The following is a 26,414-nucleotide window of genomic DNA, read 5'->3' as shown; positions in this document are numbered from 1 at the left end:
TCATTAAACTGCACAATCCAAAACCTTTTCATAATCTTTGAAGAAACAAAATTAAATGAAGACAGTGAAAAGACAAGACTACCATAAGTTGGGAGATTATTAGAGTTACACAAAGTATATAAAGTAAGTAGGTGTATTCAAAGTAGAATTAGAGAGGTCCAGCAGCCCATCAGAGGCCTGAAGAATATCTAAGGATAATAGATTATTGGAGTACACTTAAGAAAGGCTAGTGAGAATATACTTTCTAAATGTCTTACAAATCAAAGCAAAAAGACTTTAAACTAAAAAAATGTTGGGAGAAAAAAAAGACTGGCTATGTGTACTTCTCAAATGCAGTATCATGAAGAGGAGCTACGATGAAGGACAAAGGTAACAGTTGAGACACCTGAAAGTTTACAGAAGAAAAAAATCCAAGAGAGGAATCAGTAATAAAACCCATGGCCTCAACTATCTGCACATAAATTCCAAAAGTATAGGTGACAAATTAGAAGTCCCAACATAATCAAATTTGGCCTCCTAGATTTCATTGAGTTTGGTGGGATGACACCTAAGATTGAGCCATGGTTCTGAATGGGTATACCTTAATCAAAACAGGACACATAACAGATAGGGGTGGAGTAGCATTTTATATTAAGAAGGTAGACTCATATGAAAATATCAGTACTACAATGGAGAAGAAGTATGTTGGACAGTATTTGGATGAAGGCCAATGGAATGAGAAATGGAAGAACTGGAGTATAAAACAGACTATCTGGAAAGAAAGAGTAAATAGATAATGAATTTGGGTTAGGGAGGTGAATAGAATTTTAGAAAAGTTAGCTATGGTAGACCTCTAGAGAAAATTGAATGGGGAGAGAAAGGAATATATCTTTTTGTCAGTAGTATATGGCACCTACACAAAAATTGACCATGCATTAGGGCATAAAAACCTTACAATCCAATGCAGAAAGGCAGAAATATTAAATGCATCTTTTTCAGATCATGATGCAATAAAAATAACATGTAATAAAGGGCCATGGAAAGATAGACTAAAAATTAATTGGAAACTAAATAATCTAATCCTAAAGAATGAGTAGGTCAAACAACAAATCATAGAAATGATCAATAACTTCATACAAGAGAGTGACAATAATGAGACAATATACCAAAACTTATGGGATGTAGTGAAAACAATTCTTAGGGGAAGTTTTATATCTCTAAATGCTTACATGAGTAAAATAGAGAAGGAGGAGATCAATGAATTGGGCATGCAACTAAAAAAAAACTAGAAAAAGAACAAATTAAAAATTCCCAATTAAATACCAAATTAGAAATACTGAAAACTAAAGGAGAGATTAATAAAATTAAAATTAAGAATACTATTGAACTAATAAATAGAACTAAGAGTTGGTTTTTTGAAGAAACCAATAAAATAGGTATACCTTTGGTTAATTTGATTAGAAAAAAGAAAGAAAACCAAATTACCAGTATCAAAATGAAAAGGGTGAATTCACCACCAATGAAGAGGAAATTAAACCATAATTAGGAACTATTTTGCCCAACTATATGCTAATAAATTCAACAATCTTATTGAAATAGACAAATATTTACAAAAATATAAATTGCCTAGATTAACAGAAGTGGAAGTAAAATACTTAAATAATCCCATCTCAGAAAAAGAAATTGAACAAGCCTTCAATGAACTCCCTAGGAAAAAATCTCCAGGGCCAGATGGATTTACAAGTGAATTCTATCAAACATTTAAAGATAACGAATTTGGAAAGCAGATCAGAAGGCTGGCACAGAAGGATGATATAGTAGTGAAGGGATCCTCCAATTATCCTGCTACCTCTGTCAAAAGCTGAGAAGCTAGTAACTACTTAATTTTCCTTAGTGATAATTTCATCTTTCAAAAGATAGAAGAACCAACAAGGTGCCATTCTCTTCTGGTTCTGATTTTCACTGATAGCCTCAGTTTTCTCTTCTATAAAATAGGAGTAAAATATTATCATATTTATTATGATTATAACTATAACTAGCATTTACATAATCCCCTTTAGTGAAAATCAGATTCAAGGTGAATGCCCCCTTATTGGTAGTGGGGGTGGGGAATGTCTATTTCAATCCAATCCATTTTTATTAAGCACCTACTATGTTCCAGGCACAGTGATAAACAATCTGGATACAATTAACAAAAATAAAAGTAGTCTCTGCTCTCAGGGAGCTTACAATCTAATGGAGGGGGGCAGAGACAAAACACTAAAGGAGGCAGGAAAGTGGGAGGGGAATGTAGGGATATGGGGGAAAGAGCAGGGGGGTATCTTGCTCCATGGAGTTGAAACCAGGGAGAGCATCAGATACAGAGTGGATTGAGCTGAAGGATTCCAGTTTCTGGCCCCAGTAAAGGAGGACATTGGAAGGAGTTTGGTATGCCATCCTCCAGCCTTCCAATCAGCATGGTAAGTGGTGTCAGTTAAGGCTTGGGTTAGTGGCATAGTGATGAGATTAGAGGTGATGAGTTTAATGGTAGAGAGAAAATGAACCACAGTCTATTATGCATCCTAGATTTGGGGAAAGCAGATTTCATAACCAACAGAGGAAAAATAAATGGGATTCTAGGGTCTAAGATGCTTTAGGAAAAACAAGGTGAGGAGAGATGGGAGAGTCTAATTCTGAATGGGAAAAATTTCAATGAGGAGGAAAGTTGGAATTTGTCTGAAGAGATGAATGTGGATGCACAGGCAACTCACCAACCTGCTTAAATGTAAAGAGGAAATGTACAGAAGATGAAAGTGAAGGCTAACTAATGAAAAGTAAAAATAAAAGCATGCCATGATCTGGGAAAAATGGTGTTGGGAGTACTAAAGCTCAGAATGAGCAGGGAAGGAAGCCAAGAACAATGAAGGGAGATTGTTTGATTTGACCTGCATTGGGAGAAAAAAGGAGGATCAAAGAAAGGACAGGCCTTTCCTTGGGGTGGGTGAAATAATGCTGACTTGCCATAGAGAAGAGATGGAATTGTTCAATCCTTATTTTGCTTTTGTTTTCTCTTCTAAGAAGAATGAACTTTACACTGAAAAAAGCTTTTTTAAAAACAGAATTGATCACCAAATAAAAATAGGGGAAGAGAGCACTTAGCTGCTTAAGATGAATTCAGGAGAAGCGAACTATATCTTTAGGTCCTGGGAGAACTGGTGAATGTGCTTGCTGATACAGCATCACTAGTATTTGAAAGATCATAGAAAACAGGAAAATTGGAAATTTGGAAAAGGGCAAATGACCATTTTTTTTTAGGAGGAGAACAACATTCACAAACTAGAGATCAGATAGCTTGATCTTGATTCTTGGACAAATTCTAGACCAGATTACCAAAGAGATGATTAGTGAACCTCTAGAAAGGGAAGCAGTGATTACAAAGAGCTGGTGTGACTCCAGCCAGAACATATGGAGCCAAACTAACTTCATTTCCTTTTGTGACGGGATTATTAAACCAGGAAATGAAGATATTGTTTACCTAGATCTCAGCAAAGCTTTTAATAAAATATCCAATACTATTTTTGTAGAGAAGATGAAGAGAGATGGATTTGCAGTAATTGAGTCAGATGGATTCAGACTTGGTTGGATGGCCAGAGTCTAAGTGCAGTTGGTAGTGATTCAATGTCATTGTAGCAGGAGTCTTTAGTGGAATACTCAAGGAATCTGTGCTTAGCCCTCTGCTGTTTAACATGTTTATTGATGACTTGGATAAAGGCATAAGCAATCAAATTCAGAGGTGACCTAAAGCTTGGAGAGTTAGCTAACACATCAAATTAGAGACAGGACTCCAAAAGATCTTGACAGGTTCAAGCATGGGGCTTAATGTAATAAGATGAAATTGAATAAGGATAAATGTCGAGTGTTGCACTTGAGCACAAGAAATCAACTGCATCAGTGCAACATGGCAGAGTCAAGGTTAGATAAAAATATTGTGGAAAAAAAATGTGCTGAGCTTTTAGTAGACTGCAAGCTCAATTGATTTAGTAGTGTGTGTAGCCCAAAAGGCTAATGCACAATTGTACTGCATTAAAAGAGACGTGACTTCTAAGAATAAGGAGGGAACAGCCCCCTGCTCTCAACTCTCATCTGGGATCATTGGTAATACTATGTTCAATCTGGGCAATGCCATTTAAGGTGGACATTGATAAAGCTGGACTGTTTCCTGAGGAGGTCAACCAGGATGGTGAAGGACCTTGAGTATGGGTCAAAGGAGGAGCAGTTGAAAAAACTGGGGATGTTTAGCCTGGAGAAGAGAAGACTAAGAGGGGACATGAGAGCTGTCTTCAAATATTTGAAGGGCTGTCACTGGAGCATGGGCTAGTCTTATTCAGTTTGTCCTGACAGACTTGTGAGTCAGGAGTAGTGGATGTTGCTAAAAGGTCAATTCAGGCATGATATCAAATGTAAAAAGAATGTCCTAACAATTTGCCCTGTCAGCAAGTGGAAGGATCCCCCTGGAGAGGAGGTGGGGCCCCCTCTAGAGAGTCTTCCCTCAGAGGCTTGGGCAACTACTTGCGACATCTGTTAATACCACGCACTCCTTTTGTGTATGGGTTGGACTGGGTGGTCACTGAGTTCTTTCCAACTCTCAAATTCTGTGATTTTGTCAATATTTAAAGAACTAGCTATTAATATCTAATCAATTATCCCAAGTTATACAAGCAGATTATACAAACCTTCCATTGTTCTGCTCAAAGGCACCAAGGTTTCCCAAAGTCCTTTAGGAAAGCAATGTCTAAGCTACCTCTAACTCTTTGCAGAAGTGATAAACTCTAAGAAGCACAATAACCCAATCGTGGGCCTGGGATCTAGGAGGCTTGGAAAGCTAATTCCACACAGAGAAATAATAAGAGCTCACAGGTTTTAAAGTGCTATCGGGTTTGCAGTGGCCGGGAAAAGCCGGGCACAATGGAAATGGCTGAACAACAACAAAAGGGTTTGTGGAGCACTTGACCTTTGTTTACGCCTCATAATAAATGGGTTAATATGTATAAAACCCTTTGGAAACCTTAAAGCACTATGTAAATGCTAGTTATTACTATTAGTTAACCTGCCAGGTACTTCCTTTCCCCTTTCAGCTTCCTTTTGTGCAGTTATCTTCCCCCAGAGGCTAAGCTTCTTGAGGGCAGGCAATGTCTGTTTATTTGCATTTGTATTCCCAGTACTTGATACAATGCCTAGCACATAGTAGGTGCTTAATAAATGTTTATTGACTGGTTGACTCTGTGAGGAAGTTGGTATTTTTATTCTCATTTTATAGAAGAGAAAAGTGAAGCCTGAATGAATTAAAGTCTTTATTAAGTGAGTATTAGTATCAAGCACTGAACTGAGGGCTGAGGCTACAAATATAAAAAGCAAGCACAGACCTTGCCTTCAAGAAGCTTATGTTCTAATGTTGTTGTTCAGTCATTTCTGTCTCTCCATGACCCCATTTGGGGTTTTCTTGCCAAAGGTACTGGAGTGGTTTGCCTTGTCTTCTCCAGCTCATTTTGCTGATGAGGAAACTGAGGCAATCAGGATTACATGACCTTCCCAGGGTTACATAGCTAGTAAATGTCTGAGGCTAGATTTGAACTCAAATCTTCTTGACTCCAGTCCCAGTGCTCCATGCACTGTGCCATCTAGCTCCTCGTATATTCTAATACTGGGAAATAAACAAGTAAGTAGTTGATGGGGTGGGGGGGAACTTTGGTCCAGAAAATTGCATGGACTGAGATTTGGAGCTATTAGGCATAGGCCATAGATGCACACGCCAGTTCTGGGGATAATGGCAGAATTCATTTGCTCGTTCATTGTGTGTGTGTGTGTGTGTGTGTGTGTGCATGCATAGACATGGATATGTATTTTTGAAGGGATATGCAGAAGTGTCTGTGTTGGTTCTTAGACACCTAGAGGGCATCTATCCATGTGCTTCATCTCTCATTATGTGGGCCTGGGTGGTTCATTAGCAGGATGAATTTATCAAATGTGTATACCTATGAGTACTGTTCCCACTAGCAAATCCTCATTTCCTCCCTGAATCAGCAATATTTCTTGTGACCAGCTGGGCAGCCCGGGCAAAGTGGGTAGTGTGCTAAGCTGGCACACAGAACAATGAGTTCGAATTCTGCCTCAGGCACATGCAAACTGAATGACCCCGGGTACATCACTTACTCTCAAGTTCCTCATCTGTAGAATAAGGATAATAATAGCACCTATTTCTCAGGATTGTTATGAGGATCAAATGAAATAATTTCTAGAAAGTGCTTTGAAAAGCTTATTGTGCTATATAAAGATGGGCTATTATCATATAATGCCATAATGATGTCCACTACCCAAGGAAACAGACAAATGTGCTTGGCTACATACAGTGTTCTTATCTTTAAAATTTCATGCATAGAATCAAGGGAAAAATTGTCAGAAATACATTTGTACAATGAAGTACACAGGCCCGTAGCTTACCCCAGGTTTAGGCAGTCACCAGCTAGTCCACAGACACTCAGAAGCCAGAGTTCTCAGAAGGACATAGCACTTTAGTCTCCCAGTTGTCCTCAGCTCCCATCAGCTAGTCCAGGGAGTTCCCCCATGCTGATGGGGTGGGGGTTGGGAGAGGTCCTCAGGTGCTCTCCCCCTTCTCTCCCCCTTCTGGTTTTGTCACAGGTGGCTGCCTGCAGTCTGTTCTTCTCTTGGGCATCTGGTGCTGTTCACTGGTTGGTCTACACAGGACTTCCCTTCCCCTCCTCCTGGCTTGTTCATCAATAATGAAGAGTCAGGTATCGTCAAGGGCAGGTGAGACCCAGAGGGAGGCATGCTCCAACTGATGGGCTTCTCTTGGCTTCTCCGTCCTTGAACTCTTCAGTTTTGTTCCTGCAGTATCCAAGTTCCACCTGGCTGAAGCCTCTTCCTTTACTCTCTGTGGCCTTTTCAATTGGCTTTGGGGGGTGGGGTGTGCCAAAACAAGGCACAAAGATCTGGCCATCATAGTGTGACTCCACCTGCCACATCTTCGTATCTCCAGGGTCTGTCCCACACTGGGCATTTAGTCCATTCTTATTGAATTTGGATGAGAATCCCCGAGATGCCAAGGTCAAGGAGGGTGCTTAGTAGTTTGGTAGATTTGGCATCAAGAAGATCTGAATTCAAAACCTGCCTCAAACACTAGCTGTGTGGTCATTTAACTTCAAAATCTGCCTCCACCCATGACCCTTGGACTCCTTCTGGCTCCAACAAGTACTTTCTCCCCTTCTTCTTTCCTTTATATGTGTTCTCTTCCTCCATTAGAATGTAAGCTCCTAGGGTGAGGATTATCTTTCTTTTTGGTTGTATTTATTTATGTCCTCAGTTCTTACCATAGTGCCTAGTACATAGTAAGAGCTTACTGAATACTCTCTCTCCCTCTGTCTCATTTTCCTTCCTTCCTTCTTCCCTTCTCCCTTCCTTCCTTTTTCTTCCTTCCTTCCTACACTCCTTCCCTCCCTACCTTCTTCCTTCCTTCCTACACTCCTTCCCTCCCTACCTTCTTCCTTCCTTCCTACACTCCTTCCCCCCCTACCTTCTTCCTTCCTTCCTTCCTTCCTTCCTTCCTTCCTTCCTTCCTTCCTTCCTTCCTCCCTTCCTCCCTTCCCCCCTTCCCTCTCTCCTTCCCTCCTTCTTTCCCTTGATCTCTGTGCCTCAGTTTCTTCACCTATAAAACAAGGGGTTTTAAAGTCACTTCTTATTCTATAATTGCTATTTTAGTACATTCTATATGGTTAGCAAAAGCTAGAGATGCTGCATTCTTTTGCCTAATTCTGTGAAACAGGCAGGATTTACTTTTTCCACCTACTTAAAATAATAAATCTTCCCTGGTTTTGATTATGTGAATCTCTAAGTTGTTTTCTTGATCCCCCCCTTGGTAACTGCCTCAGTTGTTTCCTTCCAGAGGATATTACCAAGTCCATCTCAATTTGTCTATTAACACACAATTGCCCTCCATAAAAGTGGTGATCCGTGCCACAGGGGGTGAGTCATATTGGGGGAGGCATAAACAATGGTGGTCGAAGGGGGTGCCTCTGAGCACCAAAGACTCAATGGGCTGGAGACATTTGAGACTGATTGATTCTGCCCTCATATTGTAGCTGAGTGATGGTAAGGTGTATGAGAAGGTCACTGTGGCTGGGCCTCCATGAGTGTGGAAGAATCAGACGTAAAGGAAAATCTTGGCTGGTCTGACCCCCAGGATGGCTACTTCTAGGGTCTCAACCACCCTTCATCAGTGGTCAATGCAAACTGTAGAATCTTAAGATTGTGCCCAGTGCTGCTACCCTTGTGTGGATGTTCAGCTGTAGGTTCAGGCCTTCAACACTACTCTGGAACCTCACTGGAACCCAAGCCTGTAGTTTGGTGCAGTAGAATGATAGAACTGAGATCTCTAAGTACTTTGAACAAAATAACTCTTTTGAATGGATAAGAGAGCCCCGTTATGATTCAATTCAATAAGCATTTAACAAATGCCTACTATATGCCAGGCATTGTGTTAGATACTGGGGATACAGGGACAGAAAAAATCTTTTAAGGAGCTTAAAATATAGCCAGGGGCAGATGACATATACATATATTGGTGTACCCAAGGACACTTTCCTAGAAAATGAACTCTGGCCCTTGGTTCTGTGGATTTATGTTCAGTCTTGGAAAAATTCCAAAGAGGGAGTTAGGCTCTGAATACTTGCCTCCCCTGCCATGCTCCCTGGCTCATTATGCCCCAACCTGAAAGTTTGGGGAAATCTTTTAAACAAAGAGAAGGCATGACTCATGTCTAGTCCTCCTCTGAAAGGGAGTGACTCTTCTAGAAAAGCTACTTAATATACAAAGCAGACATCAGGAATTGGAATGGATTGGAATGGAAAAGCATTAATTAGGCACCACTATGCTCTAAGCTTCCTACTCTTTCATGGTAGACAAAAAATACTATTTGCTTGGGGTATGCATTTGCTCATTCTTTGGTGGAAGTTGGGAAAGGGAAATAATCAATCAACCTACAAGTATTTATTAAGTGCTTACTGTATGCTAGAATTCATTTGCTGATAGTTTCCTAATTGGCTGTTAAATCTGAAGAGCTGATGTGGGGTGCCACACCTGTTGGAAGAAGAGGCAGCTTCTGGATGTCTACTCCTCTTGGATGCAGCCCTCCAAGTAAGCAGATGTGCTCAGATTAAGGAGTGGAGAAGAAAGACCTTTCTCTGTCTTGCCATAATGATAACCTCTCTCCATATAGAGCCAGAGCTTAACCATCTGGGTTTGGGGTGAGGCTGCCTTAGCCTCTTATGTATTTCCTTCCTTTAACATCAACCTTTTGAACTGAAAGTCAGAAAAATTGTGCACTGTTATCCTTCACTGGCAAGGTGGCAGCAGTGGTGTTCAATAGCAGAGCACTGGCAGGCAGCAGGGGGAAGTGCCTGTATTGAGCACTTTGACCCCCCACCAGGAAAGAGTCCTCCAGAATACAGACCAAGCATATCCAGGGCAAAGGTGAAATGTGAGGTGGCTAATTGGCAGAACTGCTAAACTGCGATGCCTTGACGAGGCCTGTCTAACAATGTTCCAGCAGATTACAACAGTAGTCAGACGTCAGCTGCTAAATTCTGGCTGATCATTCTGTGATGGACACCATCGCCTTTTTCTTTAAGGCTTTGAAAGTCCTTTTCTGAGTTGGAATAAATGAACTATTTCTTATCTGATGTGTGTTTATACATTGGATACCTCTTATTTTCCCCTTTACTAGGAAACCCCTTAGACTTTGAGTCCTAACTTTCACTATTACATAATTAGTAACTTTCTTCTGGTTGCTGTGAGGTGGGCAATGAACCAATTATGTAAGAATAGGAAACCTTGTTCCACTTTGAGAAGTCAGACTACTGTTCCCTCTCTTCTGATGTAACCTGAAAGATGAAAAATGAGCCTGGTATACCTGGATGAACGCTAAATGGCTGGTTATAGAATAAAGAGAGAGCTGCAGGTCTCCAGCCCTGTGAGTCTCAGCTCACTCCCATGCCTCTAACCTAACTGAAGACCAGTTTGGCTGGACCTTGGAGTGCAGTAAGGGTGAATAATGTGTAATCAACCTGGAAAGAGAAACCAGAGGTAGATTGGGAAAGTCTTTTAAAAAATGCCAAACAAAGAATTTTGTGTTTTATCCTAAAGGTACTGGGAAGCCACAGAAGATTCTTGCGAGGGAGGGGGAGTGATGTGTTCAGACCTGTACTTTAAGATCAGATTGGCAGCATTTCCCCACAGGCCTCTTCCTATTCCATTCCATTCTCCCCAGCCCTGCCAGAGTGATTTTCCTATGGCACGGGTCTGACCATTTCACTTTTCTACTAAGGAAATTCCAATGGCTCTCTATTATGTCTAGTATCAAATTTCAATTCCTCTGTTATCATTTAAAGCCCTTCACAACTTGGTCCCAAACTCTTTCCCTTTTTATCACACATTACTTCCATTAACCATTCCTATGGTTCAGTCAAATTGGCCTCATTGTCCCTCATCCTGAGCAACCCATTTTTCATCTCTGGCTTTGGCTCTGGCCGTCCCTCTTGCCTAGAATGCACTTACTCTTAACTTCTACCTCTCAGGATCCCTAGTCTCCTTCAAGACCCAGTTCAAGCTTACCCAAGGAGCCCTTTTCTGATGTCCAAAGCTGCTTGTACACCCCTCTCAAACCCACTTTGTGTTCATAGCCTGTGACTATATAGGTACGTGCTGTCTTCCCCAATAGACTGTGAAGTCCTTGAAGGCAGGGACAGTTTCCTTTCTGTCTTTGTGCTCCCCACCATGAGCACAGTGCCTGATACTGTAGGCTCTCAATATGTTTGCTTGCTCTTTGATGATCGTTAGCCTCGCTGGATGGGTTAGAGGAGAAAGAAATTATTGGTAGGAAGAGGTGGACACGATCAACTGCAATGTAGGTGGTCCTAGTCAGACCACATCTGGAGCCCACATTATATTCCATTCTGGGGGCTGTCTTTGGAAGGACTTTGATAAACTGGCAAACATCCAGATTAGAGGGAGCCACGTGGTGAGGAGTCTTGAGACTATACATAGTCTTAGGTTGAAGAAGAGATTTGGGAGAAAGGGGGTGTTGAGTGACAGCTGTCTTCAAGTCTTTGAAGGCTATTGTGTGGAAGAGAGATCAGACTTCAGCCTGACCCTTGTAGGCAGAACCAGGAGCAGCGGGTGAAAGTTGTTATGAGCCAGATTTATGGTTTGATGTTAGAAACATATTCGTATGAAATTAAAATGATCAAAAAGTGGAATGGTTGGCCCTGGAGGCAATGAGATCTCCCTCATTGAAAGTCTTCAGGTAAAGACTGGGTGACCACTTGATGGGTGTATTGTAAAGAGCTACTAATTGGTATAGAGGAAGGCTAGGTTCCTTCTACCTCTGAGATTTGGAGATCAATCTATGAAAGATTTCTGTCTGGGATGGGATACAGTCAACCCTGAGCATGGGGGAAATGAAATATCACGGTGGTAAGTGGAGACACAGCTCATCCGGTGCCTGTCATCCTTGGTTACAAGAGTCCAGACAAAACCCAAGCCAGTCCAGGAGGCACAAGTTACATGGCCGAGGGCTCAGTGATAGTCCTGAATCATGCTGGTGGAAATTTCTTTTTCATTGCTAACATTTTACATGCTTATTCTCCAAACAGCCCCACTGTACACATTACCTCCTTGGATTGTAGGCTCTCCCCCATGACAAGAGCTGTGTCTTCAATGGATCTAATACCTCTCCCCAATTGTTCCTCAATGGTACCTTTCCTCTGTATTCTTTATGCCCATGCCTAATTACTGCTCATGCATAATACCTTACATTTCTTCTGCAGTTTAGTAACAACTACAATGATAATAATATCAGATTAATAGCTCATATAGTATTTTAGGAGTTATAGATATCCTCCCACAACAATCTGGGCTGGTAGGGAGTGCTGGTATTATTATAAGATGAGGAAACTGAGTCTCAGAGATGCTAAATACATTGGCCCCTGATTATGCAGTTAAGTGGCCGGATTTGCTGACTCAGGAGCTTAGGATCAGACCTAGATTTAGAGGTGGAAGGATACCTTAGAGGCAATGGAGTTCAATCACGCTCATTTTACAAATGAGGAAATGGAGGCTAAGAGATAAGTGACTTGTCCAGGGTCACACAAGCATGTAGTATAAGGATTGTTTGACCTCTTTTTACAAGTAAAGATATTGAGGTTCAGAGGAATTGTGGGGCTCACCTCTGCCAGGCTGGTAACTAGAAGAAGTGGTACTAGAACCCATGGTTTCTCACACAAGTCTTTTAAGCTTCCTATACTACCCAGCTCTGCTACTACCTAGATGTATGACCTTGGATAAATCATTTCCCCCCCTCTCTGCTTCAGTTTCCTCATTTTACAAATGAGGAGGTTAGGTGAGTTGACCTCTGTTGTTCCTTCGGACTCTATAACTGTGATATTGTGGTCTTCTGATCATAGTTTAACATCTTTTCTCTGCCTTCAAGATAGGGACATATTGCAGGCACCATGGATTTTAAGGGCAAGGCTCTGACTGTATTGCCATAGGGCACTAGGACTAGCTTTGCTGCTGAGACCTTTAATCAGCTCATAAATCCCAATTCTTAGAATGAGACCTGGGAATTCTACTCCATGGCTGTGAAAATATCATGTCTCTCTGAGCTCAGCCCAGGCTGTAACTTTGCATGGGGTGGGAGAGAGGGTGTGTGGGCCCAGCTGGAATGCCCGTGGCTCTTGGGTTCAGGTTTCCAGGCCAAGAAGCAGAAATAGAAGCCAAGTTAGCAGTTTTCCATCGGGGGAGAAAAGGAATGGATGGATTGTGAAACAGGGGAGAGTAACATGCATTCTAATGAGGGTCTACAACTCCTTTTAAGAGATGCTCTAGAAATGACTGGAGGGGCTTGAGTCCCCTAATTATGCAACACATCCCTTTCGCACACACATTCACCCACAAAACAGGTTAATAATCTCTTTCTATCTATATTTATATACCTATATCTATGTATTGCATAAGTTAAGTGAAGTAAAGAAACTGAGGCCCAGCTAGTTTGGGTAACTTGCCCAAGGTCACACAGGTAGTGAGTGGAGAGCCAGGATTTAAAACCAAGCCATAGACCCCCAAATCCCCCCTCTCTTCATTGTATCATGAGATAAGATTTGGAGTCAGGCTAGAGAGGGAGATAGAGATAGAGACAGAGATAAAGAGAGATATAGCTACCTTTCCCTAGTCAGGACATGTTTTACACACACACACACACACACACACACACACACACACACACACACACACATATATACACATATATGCTATCTATATGGAGTTAGGATGTGTATGTGTGTGTGTGTTTGCAAAAAGTATGCAGTGCCTTTGAAATCCTCCTTCTAGCCTGAGAGTTTACAACTTTTCTGTGTCATGGACCTTGGGTAGTCTAGCAAATTCTATACAGATGCCATCACAGAAGAATGATTTTAAATACACAAAATGAAATGCATAGAATTACCAAGAAAGCTAATTACATTGACTACCGTTATCAAAATATGAACAAAAATCCAAGTTCAAGGACCCCAGGTAAGAACCCCTTCATCTAGACAATGGAGACCACTTGAAAATTCAAGTACATTTTCTCAGTGAGCCAGAGGCCCTTAGTAGCTATTTACTTTTCCTTGAGAAAGACCAGCCTCTTAAAAGTCGCTCTGGCTTGGCCAAGCCCACCCTCTGCTCTCGCCTTCAGTGGGGCTGATGAGAAACTTGGGGACATGCTTTTCTATTGACAGCTCTCTGTTGAAAGCAGGGCGACTGAAGAATTTGAGGGGAAACAAACCCTCTTCTTTGAAATGGACACAGAGAGGCATTGTGTCTACGACTAGGGAGGATGCAGCCAAGTAGTGTTCCAGAGGAGACTAGAAGTTGTGGGGGAGGGGAGGGAGACAAGGGAAGGAGGGGAAGGATAGACAGGCAGGAAGGTAGGGGGAAGGGAGGGAGGAGAAGAGTGAAAAAAGGGGAGAGGAGGGGGGGAAGGAAGGAGGAGGGAAAAGGGGGAGGGGAAGTCGATCATTGTGTTCATTATTTGAAAAGCTGTTTAATGGACAAGAGGTAGTTTCACTTGGCCCCAGAAGACTGAACAAGGGGCAAAGGGAAGAAGGTGGAAAGAAGCCAATTAAAGCTGAACATCAAACTGCCAGCCAGCGTGGAAGACAGCCCAGAGACCAGCAAGTTCCCCCTCCCAGGAGTCTTTAGCTAAGGCTGCTGACCCCTCTTGTGTTGTGTTTGGGTGTGGCTTGGGCCCAGTGGCTGCTGAGGCCCCATCCAGCCTGGAAATCTTGCTCATGTCCACCTGAAAACCACTTTTAGAGGCTTCCCAAAACCTTGGATGTGGAGGAGAGCTTTAATTTGTGGCCTTTTCGCTAAATCTGGGCCTTTCGTTGACTTTCTCTTTCCAAAATGTGCAATCTCTCAGCTACCTCTCTTTCTAAGTTGAATTGAAAGAAGCTTCAAGCTTCATTAGGCCAATCTGGTAAGATGTGGGCTGGACAGAAAAAACAAAGTTGCCACAGAGAGGTGAGGAGCTTGCAGCCTCCTTTTCTTCTTTTGTCTTTCCTTCCTATTCCCCAGAAGCTCTCCCCTTTCTTCTATTCTTTATCATACTGACCAAAGCCACTGGTGGTAACATCCCATGTTGACCATTGGAAAGGACCTTCACGGGTCCTTGGTCTAACTGGCTCTCTTTAGGAAGAGGAGATCTGCAGAGGTTAAATGACTTTCCTAAGGTCACATCTACAAGCAGCAAAACAGGATTTGGTCCCAGGTCCTTTGACTTCCAATCCTATGCTCTTTCCACTCTGCCAAAATATTGAGTGATGTCACGACTTTCCAGTACCTTGTGCCCCTTAAAACAAAGGGTCCTAGACTTAGCACAATGGAGGGGAATTTGGGAATCTGTGGAGTTTTCCTTTAGGAAAGGATCTGAAATGCTGGCCTTGATTTTTCCCAACGCACTTAGATGTTGTTGGCCAGTGTTTTTCCATTCTTATCTTAAGATAATCATGATGTAACAGACCCATAAGCAAGCCTCCTGCCTAATTAGACCCCCTCTATAACTCCTGATGATGATAGAGTTCTGAGGGGACACATGTATCACTTCCCCAAATGAATTTGAAGAGGAAAGCTTGGTCATAATGGACAGGAAATGGAGAAAATTGGGCCAAAGGGTGCTACCTGGAGAAGTTCTGGATTTAGGAAACAACCTTAAGATCAGATACTTCTTTTCTTAAAAATTAATTTATTTTGATTTATCAACAATCACTTCCACATGCTTTTGAGTTTAAAATTGTTCTCCCCCTTCCTCCCCACCTCCCTCCTCTAGATGGCACACAATCTGCTGTAGGCTGTACATATACATTCCTATTAAATATATTTTCACATTAGTGATGTTGTAAGTAAGAATTAGAACCAATAGGAGGAACCACCAGAAAGAGGAAACAAAACTCAACAGAAGAAAAAAAAGAACAAACAGTATGCTTCGATCTGCATTCAAACTCCACAGTTCTTTCTTTGGATGTGGATAGCATTTTCCATCATGAGATCTTTGGAGATGTCTTAGATCCTTGTATTGCTGAAAAGGGTTAAGTCTATCAATATTAGTCATCGAACAATGAGGCTGTTATTGTGTACAACATTCTCTTGTTTCGATCAGATACTTCTTACACTCAGTTTTTAGCACTAATTTCTAACAGCGCTTGGAAAGAACTAAGAATTTTTGGAAGCAAATTTATAGCCTAACTCCAAACCTTACAATGAAAGTGATTACAGTGATATAATAAAAAAAGAGGGCCGGCTTTGGGAGCACAGGGCTTGGGTTCAAGTCTTGGCTCTTCCACTTACTACCAGTGTAACCTTGTTCAAGTCACAAAAACTGCCTGGGCCTCAGTTTCCTTGGCTTCTGTATTTGTCTTCTTAATCAGCCAGTCAGGAAGCACTAACTAGTCACTATGTGTTAGGTGATAGAGATACAATGACAAGGAGTAACGTGGCCCCCTCATACTCTAAAGGGGGAACTAACATGTAAATAACTAGGAGAAACACAATCTATACAGAGTAGATGGAAGGTAAGAGAGAGAAAAGTGGCATCACTCAGAAGTTCAACTAGGGTGGGGTGACTGGGACCTTGTCTCAGTGTGCCGGAATCTAGAGAGAGCTCCAAAATCATTGGCAGTCCTTTAACAGAAGAAGCAGAATGAGCATTATTTAGTTATAGAGGGGGTCTAATTAGGCAGGAGGCTTGCTTATGGGTCTGTTACATCATGATTATCTTAAGATAAGAATGGAAAAACACTGGCCAACAACATCTAAGTGCGTTGGGAAAAATCAAGGCCAGCATTTCAGATCCTTTCCTAAAGGAAAACTCCACAGATTCCCAAATTCCCCTCCATTGTGCTAAGTCTCCCCAAATAGGAAGCTGCCAGATGGGCCAATGCTTCCTCAGATGCTACTCCATCCATGAGCAACTCCTTAGCCTGATTTCACCCTAGTTTACTCCTCAGTGCCAACCTTCCGGCTTATTGGGCACATTTGGAACTGTTTGTCTCAAGTGCAAATCTTGATAATTCAAGTTCTGTCTTTACTTAATCCTTGGCTTATTTTTAAAGGAACTCTTGTTAATGGATGGAATTTTACAAGGGAGACTCCCAGCTCAGCCTTTTGCCTTGGACCCCAGATCTGCTTAAAGGATCAGATTAGACTTTGCCAGTCTTAGAGTTGGAGCAAAGACTTCGATGATAGAGAACTTCTTGTGGACTCTGGCTTTTAGGGAGACCATGGGGCCTAATTTCCTCAAATTATTAATAATGCCCCCTCCCCAAATAAAACAACTTAAGGGTGTGAGAAACAGGAGGTAAAAAGTGGTAAGGTTTCTACCTTCCCTAAGTCTTCCCAAAGATACAAAAGGGAAGAAAATAAAGCTTGGGGCAGGTCTCAGTAGCTGAACAGACTGACTTCAGCTGTCTGCTGCGGCTTTCGTAGAGCCTTAGCCCAAAGAAAACAAAACTTTGTACGAAAGGATTTCTAAAAGTCTTGACGAGTCATCTCAAGCTGTTTGTTTTCTTACCACATTTTAAAAATGTGACCTATTATTTATTGTTGTTGTTGACATTGTTATTATTGCGACCTGACCTATGACTCCATTGTTGCAGGGAAACATGAGAGAAGCTTGTTCTATCAACATAGATCGGCATCGGCTCAGCAATTTTAGTCTTGAGGCCTGGCACATCGCAAGGGGCAGCGATTTGCCCAAGGTTGTGCCAGAGCTGAGTTTAAATCCCAGCTCTTCCTAACTCCAAGGCTAGCTCGACACCCCTGCACCACACTACCTCTCCTCTTTTTAAAAAAAAAATTACTACTACTAACGACAGCTATAATAATTACACAGTATATTCAACATATGATTATTATTAACAATAAATACAAAAGCCTAGGGATTGAATGCCTCAGTTGTAAACATTTGTAACTCTACCAATTTTCTAGTCAGCCACAGAACCATGGGTTGTAGATTTAGACAAATCTCCTCACTGTACGCAAGAGGAAAGTGCGGCTCAGAGAAAGGTCTGTCCAAGGTCATGGGTATTAGAGGCAAAGCCAGCACTCTGAGCTCCCTCCTCAGACCAAGCTTGGGTGTCCTTTTGATATTTTTTCCAGCAGTAGGTAATGTTTACATGGTTTGTTTATTTATTATTAATATGTTATTTATTACAATGTTTATTTATAAAACGTTTTTCCTTTCTTATGTGAAGTAGGTACTACGACTGCTGACATTTTGAGGATGAAGAAGCCGAGTTTCAGGAAAGTGTAGTGGTTTGCCTAGGGTCACACAGCTAGTAGGCATCAGAGACAAGATTTGAATTCAGGTCTTCCTGACTGCAAGGCCAATTCTCTGGCTGCTGTTTGATGTTACCTGTCAAAAGGAAGTCTGTCCCCTTACACCTGTACTGTTGTGCTCATTCGAGCCCATGTAGCCGCGGAGTTCGGGATTCAGGTGGGGTGGTGCTTGTATTTTGCTTCACTGTCTTCAGTAAGAGCAGGAGGGTCTCTCCTAAGTGGATGAGGGAGCTCTGGGACACCCTCAGAGGAGCAGGGAGCCTAGAAGGAAGGCTCGGAGGAACGTCTTTAGCACCACAGACTGGGACCACCTCCACGGCTGGTGTTGCACAACTAAGGTCAAGTAGCAGTTTTCCAGGATAGATGCGTCATCTGAGGACAGCTGAGTAGTTCTTCCCCCTTGATCAAAGCTCGATGAAAGGTGATTGAGTCGTCTTTGAAGGACCAAGAAATCAATCACTGGCTGTAACTCCCATCTTAGGAGCCCATGGGCACAGGCTCGAAGGATCAAGGGGTGATGCTGTGGAGGCTTTGGGGGAGCACTGTGACCTCCCTCAGTCCCATTACACCACCCTCTGATGCATTAGTGACCTTTTGTCCAACACTGAGTTAAGGAAAAACTTGTTCATTGAACTTAGCTAATCATTACAGCATTTTGGAAATTTCATATTCATCAAAACTGGCCACATTTCTAAAATTTTGAAATAAGAGCTATTATCTCCAATGTACCTGCTCTCCTCTAGCCCACCTCTGGCCCTGACTTCACCTCTGGATTTGTAAACTAAGGAAGTAGGGCTTAACCTTTGAGAATCTTTTTGTCTATTACTTTAGCCACAGCTGGGGACCTACTCATGTCCAGCCCATAAAATATTCCTGTCATTGGCAAGGACTGTAGGGAGGGGTGAAAGATGGAATGGGAGAGGGCTCTGGAAAGCCTTAATACATGGGTGTGTTCTCTCCCTGTGCAACTCCATGGAATTCCCCCTTGCAAAATCTGGCTTAACCTACAGAAAGCAGTTCTATACTTGAATAAACTTCTCAACGAACCACTTGGAGGAAAACTCCCTCTTTTGTCAAAGGAAAAGTAGCCCCACTGTCCACTACCCAGGTCAGACCACATGTGGACTATTGTATTTAGTGGGGAAGGGCATTGAGGAGTGGCCAGAGGAGGCTGACCAGGTGGATGAAGACCCTCAAGTTCACTCCACGTGCAAGCTCTTGACTGTTTCATCTGGAGAAGGAGGGGGGCACACAATAGCTGTCTTCAAGTAAGTCTATCCAACAAGCTTTTATTAAGTGCCAGGCACTGTGCTAAGTAGTGAAGGTACAAAGAGAGGCAAAAAGCAATTCCTGACCTCAAGGAGCTCACTATCTAATGGGGGAGACAAAATGCAAACAAAATATGTATAGATAAGATATTCAGGATAAATTAGAAATCTCTGACAGAAGGCTCTACAATGAAGAGACTGGGAAAGGCTCCCTGTAGAGGCTGAGATTTTAGTTAGGACTTGAAGGAAACCAGGGAAGCTAGGAGGCAGAGATGAGGAAGGAGTACCTGGGCATGGCTAGGTGAAAATACTTACAGTTGGGAGATGAGTCTTGTGTGCAAGGAACAGGGAGTACTAGAGAGGCATTACATGTAAAAGAGAGATCGGACTTGATTCATTTGGCCCCAAGAAACTGAAATAGGAACAACTGGGAGAAGTTACCAAGAGGCAGATCAGGCTTAATGTAAAGAAAAACTCCCTACCTACAAAAGCTAAGGGAGGTAGGGGTCTCTCGTTGGAGACCTTCCAGGAATGGCTGATTGATAAGACCGGCTGGCCTCATAGGTCTTTTCCCATCCTGAAATTCTGGGATCTCTACAATCTGCCACTTCCAGCTGTGAAGCCTCTGATTCTGGGTGTAGACATTTGGGTGTAGACATTAGGAGATTTCTCTTGATGTGGCAGCCATGGTCATTGAAGTCTGGGCTCCGGAGATGCAGGGCTCAGACATGTGGTGCAGCAAATAGTAAAGAAGATCTGGATTTGAATCCTACCTCAAACACTTATAACATTCAACAGCAGGCAGCTAGGAGGTACAGTGCATAGAGCACTGGGCCCAGACTCAGGAAGACCTGAATTCTAATCCTACCTCAGACACTGGCTATGTGGCTGTTGGCATGACAACCTTTGCCTGTCAGTTTCCTCAGCTATAAAATGGGGACAATAACAGCATCTACCTCTCTTAATCTCTTCTCTGCCTCTTGTTTTGAAGAACAAATGGGATAATAATTGCGAAGAAATGCCGTGTAAATTCCAGCTATTATTAACATTCGTTTTGTGCTGGCCCCGGGCACACAAAGATAAAAAAAAAAAAAGAAAGAAAGAAAGAAAGCATTCATTCTCACAAGGCATTTAAATTTTCCTGCCAGCAGCGCTGGCCTGGGGTAAAGAGTAGAGCCCAGGTCTTCTAAGCCTGCAGCTGAGCCCTTGATCCCATGACAATTCACCACATCTCTGGGACTGCATCTGTCAAAGAGAAGGGAGAGAGCAGGAAAGCTCGCTATACAAGCAGCACTTCTCCCCATTCTCTGGACTTCATCACGACTCCTCAGCCACCCTGTGTCCCTGCAAGGCCCCTCACAGTGTTAGGCGTGGCGTCCAGCACTGCCGGTATAGGCAAAACACAGTTCCTGCCCTCATGGAGCTTACATTCAAATTGGGGAGACACTGTGTATACACACAAATTAATGCACTGCAGTGAGTTCTGACCCACTGGGAGATGTTAAGTGTGGGCCTTTATGCCCGCGAACCTGGTAACGGCTCCAAATCAGGGCTGATTTATTGACTTATTGTTTTGTGGGTTATCCAAACTTTAGAAAGTGGCCACAATTCGGGTTAAAGTTCAAAGACTGTCATGGACACATTTACCCCTTGGAGAGATGCTTGTTAAACAGTTACCAGCACACTCCCACCTACAGAGTGGCTAGAAGGTAACTTTGGAGGGGAAAGCACCACCACCAGGAAAGCCCTGTCAGAAGGGAGTGTTTGAGCGGGGATTTGAGTCTAAGAAGTGGAGGTGAGGAAGGAGAGCACGCTAGATGTGAGGCACAGCTAGTGCAAAGTCTGGGAGATGGGAGATGGAGGATTATGTGCCAGGAGCCTCCAGGAGGCTAGTGCTTTTGGACCAGGGAGTGCATAGAAGGGACCAAAGTGTCAAAAGATTGGGAAGGTAGCAGAGTGTGGAGGGCAGGAGAAATCTGGTGGTGATTTTCTGACTGGGACTACACACACACACCAGTGTCTTTTTTTCTTTCCAGTTCCAGTGACTATACATGTATTAGGGGAAGGCTGAGGTCCCTGGAGAACAAGGTGAGAGGGCATCCAGGGCGGTTACCAGAAGTACTTCAGGCCACAAACAAAGGAAGACAACATCTGACAAGGCCAAGGGGATTGCCTGACCTCTACAGAAAGCTGGAGGGTAGAAGAGTGCAACCTAGAAGGGAAGGAAAAGGGCTACCCAACGCTTGGAGCTAAGAGGGTATTTTCCTTCTCCCATCAGAGTGCACTTCCCTCTCCCTTTTGTCTCAGAATTCCTCTTTTTCTTCAAGATGCCAGGCAGCCAGGTGGTGCAATGGATGGAACACTGGACTTGGAGTCAGGAAGAACCGCGTTCAAATTCAACTTCAGACCCTTACTAGCTGTGTAACCCTGGGCAAGCTACTTAATCGCTCTCTGCCTCAGTTTCACCATCTGTACAATAGGGATAAACATTACATGTACCTCCTGTTGTAAGGATAAGATGAGATGATATTTGTAAAGTGCTTTGCAAACTTCGAAATACTATTTCTATTAATATGTAACTCTACTGCTTTCCACATGAAGCCTTTCTTATTCCCCTCAGCTGGCAGGGCTTCTCCCAAAGTATGTATTTTGTACCTCCCCAAACATAACATAAATGTCATTTAGATGTCTTGGAATCTCCAGTGTCTGACATGTAGTAGGTGCTTAACAAAGGCTTGTTAACTGATTCTCATAGAGGAGGGAGCCAGAAACTCTAGGGGAGGAAACATTATCATCTGCTTCAAGGAGAGCTGATGTGGATGTCCACCCAGACGGCATGAATGACACGGTCCTCCGAGAGGTCTTGTGGATTCCATTTTCCAGTCGGCTAGACGCTACCTTCCAGGGGCATGTCTGTGGCATGAGACAGAATCTCCTGAGCCACTTCAAAATTGCTGCCCACTTCCGGCAATTGATGTGGAGACAAATGATATTGTTCAAAGGAACTGAGGGATTATCAACCTTTCAGGCTTGGAGTGATGAGTAATCAATGTCTCCATCAAAGAGCAAAGTTTTAGGTAAATACGTAGGCTTGAGCCCTGGGTTACACCAGTTTAACAATCTTGTCAAAAGAGGAAATGAGGTTAGGCTGGTGTGACCTGTTCTCGATAAAGCCGAGCTGCTCTTTCTAATCATTGCTTCCTTTTCCAGATGTTGGCCAATCATCTCTTCAGTGATCCATTATAGAACTTTCCCAGGAATTGAAACCAAGCTCAATGGCTGATAGTTGGAAGGTTCTGGTTTTTTCCTTTTCTTCTTTTTTTTAAATCAAGAAACTTGCTCTTCTCCTGCGGTGTCTTCTCTGTTTTCTGTGATCTTTCCCATATTACTGACACTGTATCAGCAATTACATCTGCCAATTCTTTCAAGGATGTGGCTCACCTGGGACAAGTGATGAATTCATCAAGGGCAGCCAGGTTCTCTTTTACTATCTCCATGTCTTGACCATCAGTTTCCTTTGTAGACATTTTGATTTTTTCCTTTCCACCAAGAAGGTCATTCTTCTTGGAAGAGAAAACAGAAACAAAAGAAGGATTGAAGAGCTGTTCCTTCTCTCTGCTGTCAAACATCATCTTCCCATCCGCCCCCACCAAAGGTCCTCTCCCTTCTCTGAGTCTTCATTTTCTCCCAATGTAGCTGGAAAAGCCCCCTTTTCTTGTCCTTTGCTTTCCTTGTCATTCTCAGCTCATTCTGAGCTCTGGTACTCCTGAGGCTATTTTTATAGGACCATGTCAGAGTGTAGTAAGAATATTTCATTTTATTCAATACAATCCAGTAGTCTAGCCTGACCCAGTGGAAAGAATGGTAATTTTATAGTGAGAGACCTAGCTGTGTTTGAACCCAAGCGTTGCCAATTTCGACCTGTGTGACCTTTGGCCAGTCTGTTAACCTCTCTGGGACTCAGTTTTCTCATCTGTAAAGTAAGGAATTTAGACTAGATAGCTTCCTAAAACTTTGCCAGGAATTTCTGGCAAACTTCTAGATTGTATTGTTAAAGTAATGATCACTTGTTAGATATACAGCAGAGGCAGTTCCTGGAGAGGTTTCGACTGAACCAAAGGGCCTCATATTCTTTATTCTGGGGATTCAGATGGGGTGCCCTCTTCCAATGTCTTAATCTTCCTTTTCTTTTCCCTTTTCAATTGCCTTTGTTACAACCCTTTTAAGCAAACCGACAAACACTTTTTGAGTTCTTGCTTTTTGCTAGGCATGGCTCTGTGCTACAGACAAAGTATTTTTTTTTTTAATCCTTGAACATGACACCAACCCTCTTCTCAAAGAACTTACATTTGGGGGAGGGGGTGAGGCAGGCACTATTACCCAGGAGGGCTTAGCAGCAGTTGGGAGAACTGCCCTAGCACTGAATGATGCAGAAGTGAGGGGCTAAGCTCTATGCAGTTGCAGTTTCACTAAGGATTAGTCTGGCAGGGTGCATGGATCTGAGCAAGGTGGATGCCCCGGGTGGGAGGTTTTATCTCTGGTTTACGAGGGGATGTACTCCTCAAGATGGCCTTGTGAAAAGCTTAATTAAGGTAGCACTTAGTCCTGGACAAATGAAAACTGATTCAGAAAAGCAAATCTTAATCAACCAACAAACATCTATTAAGTGCTTACTGTGTACTAGGCTTTGTGCTTAATCTTAAAATATATGATGACCATGAAAGCAGACATTGAATCTATCCAGGATTGGGCCCTTAGAGCTGATTCAAAGCCCAGCAACTCTCCCTCAAGGATGCTGAAAGGCAGAGATGAGGAAAGCTTGTGATCTAACTGTGGTCAGTGAAGTCACAAGGATAAGCAGACTTGAGGGGCCAAAATGTTGGTTTTGGAAATGTTGATGCTGAGGAGTCAAAGGAACATCCAGATGTAAGAAACTAGAAATGCGGGTCTGGAGTTCAGTGAGCTGGTCAGGGCTGGAGACTGCGTTTTAGTCATTCTGTGCATGGAGGGAGGGCTGCAGCTGAGGGCATGAATCTGCCCTTCTACCTGTGAAAAAATATTACTGCGAAATTAGCACTGGCACCAAGTCAAGATCTGATTGGCTGCTCTGTTTCTAGTAGAAACATAATAAATACTCTCTCTCTCTCTCTCTCTCTCTCTCTCTCTCTCTCTCTCTCTCCTCTCACACTCTCTCTCTCTCTCTCTCTCTCTCTCTCTCTCTCTCTTCTCTCTGTCTCTCTCTTTCTCCTCTCTCAACTCTAACATATATCATCTATCTACCTATCTATCTATCTATCTATCTATCTATCTATCTATCTATCTGTCTGTCTGTCTGTCTGTCTGTCTGTCTGTTTGTCTGTCTGTCTATCTATCTTTTCTATCTTCTAGGATGAGCCCGACATAGTTAAACTATAAAAATGGGTATTGTTGGGAAGCAAAAATTGAAAACTTGTCCATCCGGAAAAGTTTTGGCAGAGAATCTTCACTTTGTTAGTTCAGAGGGAGGAATGAATTTATCCTTAGAGGGAAAAACTGAAGCAGCTCAAAGTTCTCCCTGTTGCATAAGTGGTCAAGAGCAAGAATGCTTGATTTGAGCTTTTGTGCCTTGGCAGCAATTCTGACCCTTACACACTTGAACATCATGGAAGTCATATGGTATCAATAACACCAACAAAGCATGGCCAGGACTTCTGAAGCCCATTTCCTTGTAGAATTTCCATTTGGATCTCTTTTCTCCCAAGTTTCCAATGTATGCTCATTCTGAGCTCTGGCTATCTGCTTGGTCCTCTTGATGACCTGCACGGCTGTGTAGCTCTATTAGGATGTGCTCTAGTGCCTGGAACACCCCTCAGAGCAGCCAAAATTCCTTCTTCATGACTGACTGATTTGCACATTGTACTGCTGTGCAGCAGATCTTTTAAAAATATTATTGTGAGGTCTCCAGTGTTTCTCAGGGCATTTGCTGTCAACTTCAGCCTTGAGACCTATGCAACAATTTTTCCATAGACCCTTTCCTCTTTTCACATCCCCTTGACCTGGGCTAATATCACAGTTTTAGGACTCAAGGATCTGATTTTTTTCTGGTACATAAGAGCTTGTATATAACATCCTCCATTATTTCAATTTACTTTCATAAGCCTACTGTTCTGACTGAACCAACTCATTGCTGTCTATTCATTTTACATATGTGTATATATCACTGTCTACATATACATATATCACTGCCATATCTATTTTGTATATTCCTTCCTTCCTTCCTTCCTTCCTTTCCTTCCTTCCTTCCTTCCTTCCTTCCTTTCTTCCTTCCCTCCTTCCTCCTCCCTTCCCTCTCTCCTTTCTTCCTACCCTTCCTTTTTTTCTTTATGCATGTACATGTATATACATATATCGCTATCTTGTGTCTATTTTGGTAATGATATATGCATGTACGTATGTGTGTATAAATGTATAGGTTGTCTCCCCAGCTACATTGTAAGCTTGTAGAGGGCAGGGACCATTTCACCTTTGACTTTGTGTGTACATTGCCTGGAACGGAGCAGGTACTTGGACAATGCTATGTGAAGGCTTCTTGAATGCAGTACCATCTTAATAATTCATGTTTCTATAAGCCTTTGAAGTTCATGGTGTACTTTCCTCACTCCACTCCTGAGAGGGTGGTAGTAAGACATACCATCTGCACTTGCAAGAGCAGGTCTCTGAGCAAGAAATCTACTTGCCATGTGATCTAATGCAGACGGTAGTGTCAGGACTCCATCACTAAGCGTTCATTGGGAGCCTCTGTACTAGGCACTGTGCTGGGGTGGGTGAGACATGTCATTTTATTGATATAGGGAATGACTAGTGAGGAAACACTCTCTACCAATATAGATTGTCTCCTTCTCTGCATCTTACAGTCTTAGAGAAATGCTCAGAGTTTCTAAAGATTATAGGATTTGCTCCATGTCACAGTGTCAGTATGTGTCCAAGGCAAGACTTGAACCCATGTCTTCCTGGCTCCATGGCCTCCTGCCTTTCTTGTATAGTTACCTTGTATATAGTGACTTGCATACATTATCTCCCAATCAACATGTAAGGAAGTTACTATGTGTCTTACCCTGATTTTACAGATGAGAGAGCTAAGGCTAAGTAAAGTTAATGATTTGCCCCTGGTCCACAGCTAGTAAGTATAAGGCAACGTTTAAACTCAAGTCTTTCTGTTTCCAAGGCCAGCAGTCTGTCCACAGGTTCACAATGGACAAGACTGTT

At 42.6% G+C, this 26,414-nt stretch overlaps 1 long non-coding RNA gene across 1 annotated transcript; it reads left to right on the top strand.

Annotated features, from left to right (window-relative positions):
• The first annotated feature begins 18,858 nt into the window (after positions 1-18,858).
• On the top strand, positions 18,859-21,859 carry LOC144456591 (uncharacterized). The gene is made up of 2 exons (XR_013485597.1): positions 18,859-19,169; positions 21,206-21,859. It is a non-coding gene; the product is annotated as an uncharacterized LOC144456591 (long non-coding RNA).
• The last annotated feature ends 4,555 nt before the right edge of the window (positions 21,860-26,414 follow it).

This window comes from Phascolarctos cinereus, unplaced genomic scaffold (assembly GCF_003287225.1).
Source record: "Phascolarctos cinereus isolate Bilbo 61053 unplaced genomic scaffold, phaCin_HiC Scaffold_4;HRSCAF=312, whole genome shotgun sequence".
NCBI classification, from domain to species: domain Eukaryota; kingdom Metazoa; phylum Chordata; class Mammalia; order Diprotodontia; family Phascolarctidae; genus Phascolarctos; species Phascolarctos cinereus.
Note: the sequence above shows the minus strand (reverse complement) of the source record. Positions and strands in the feature narration are given on the sequence as shown.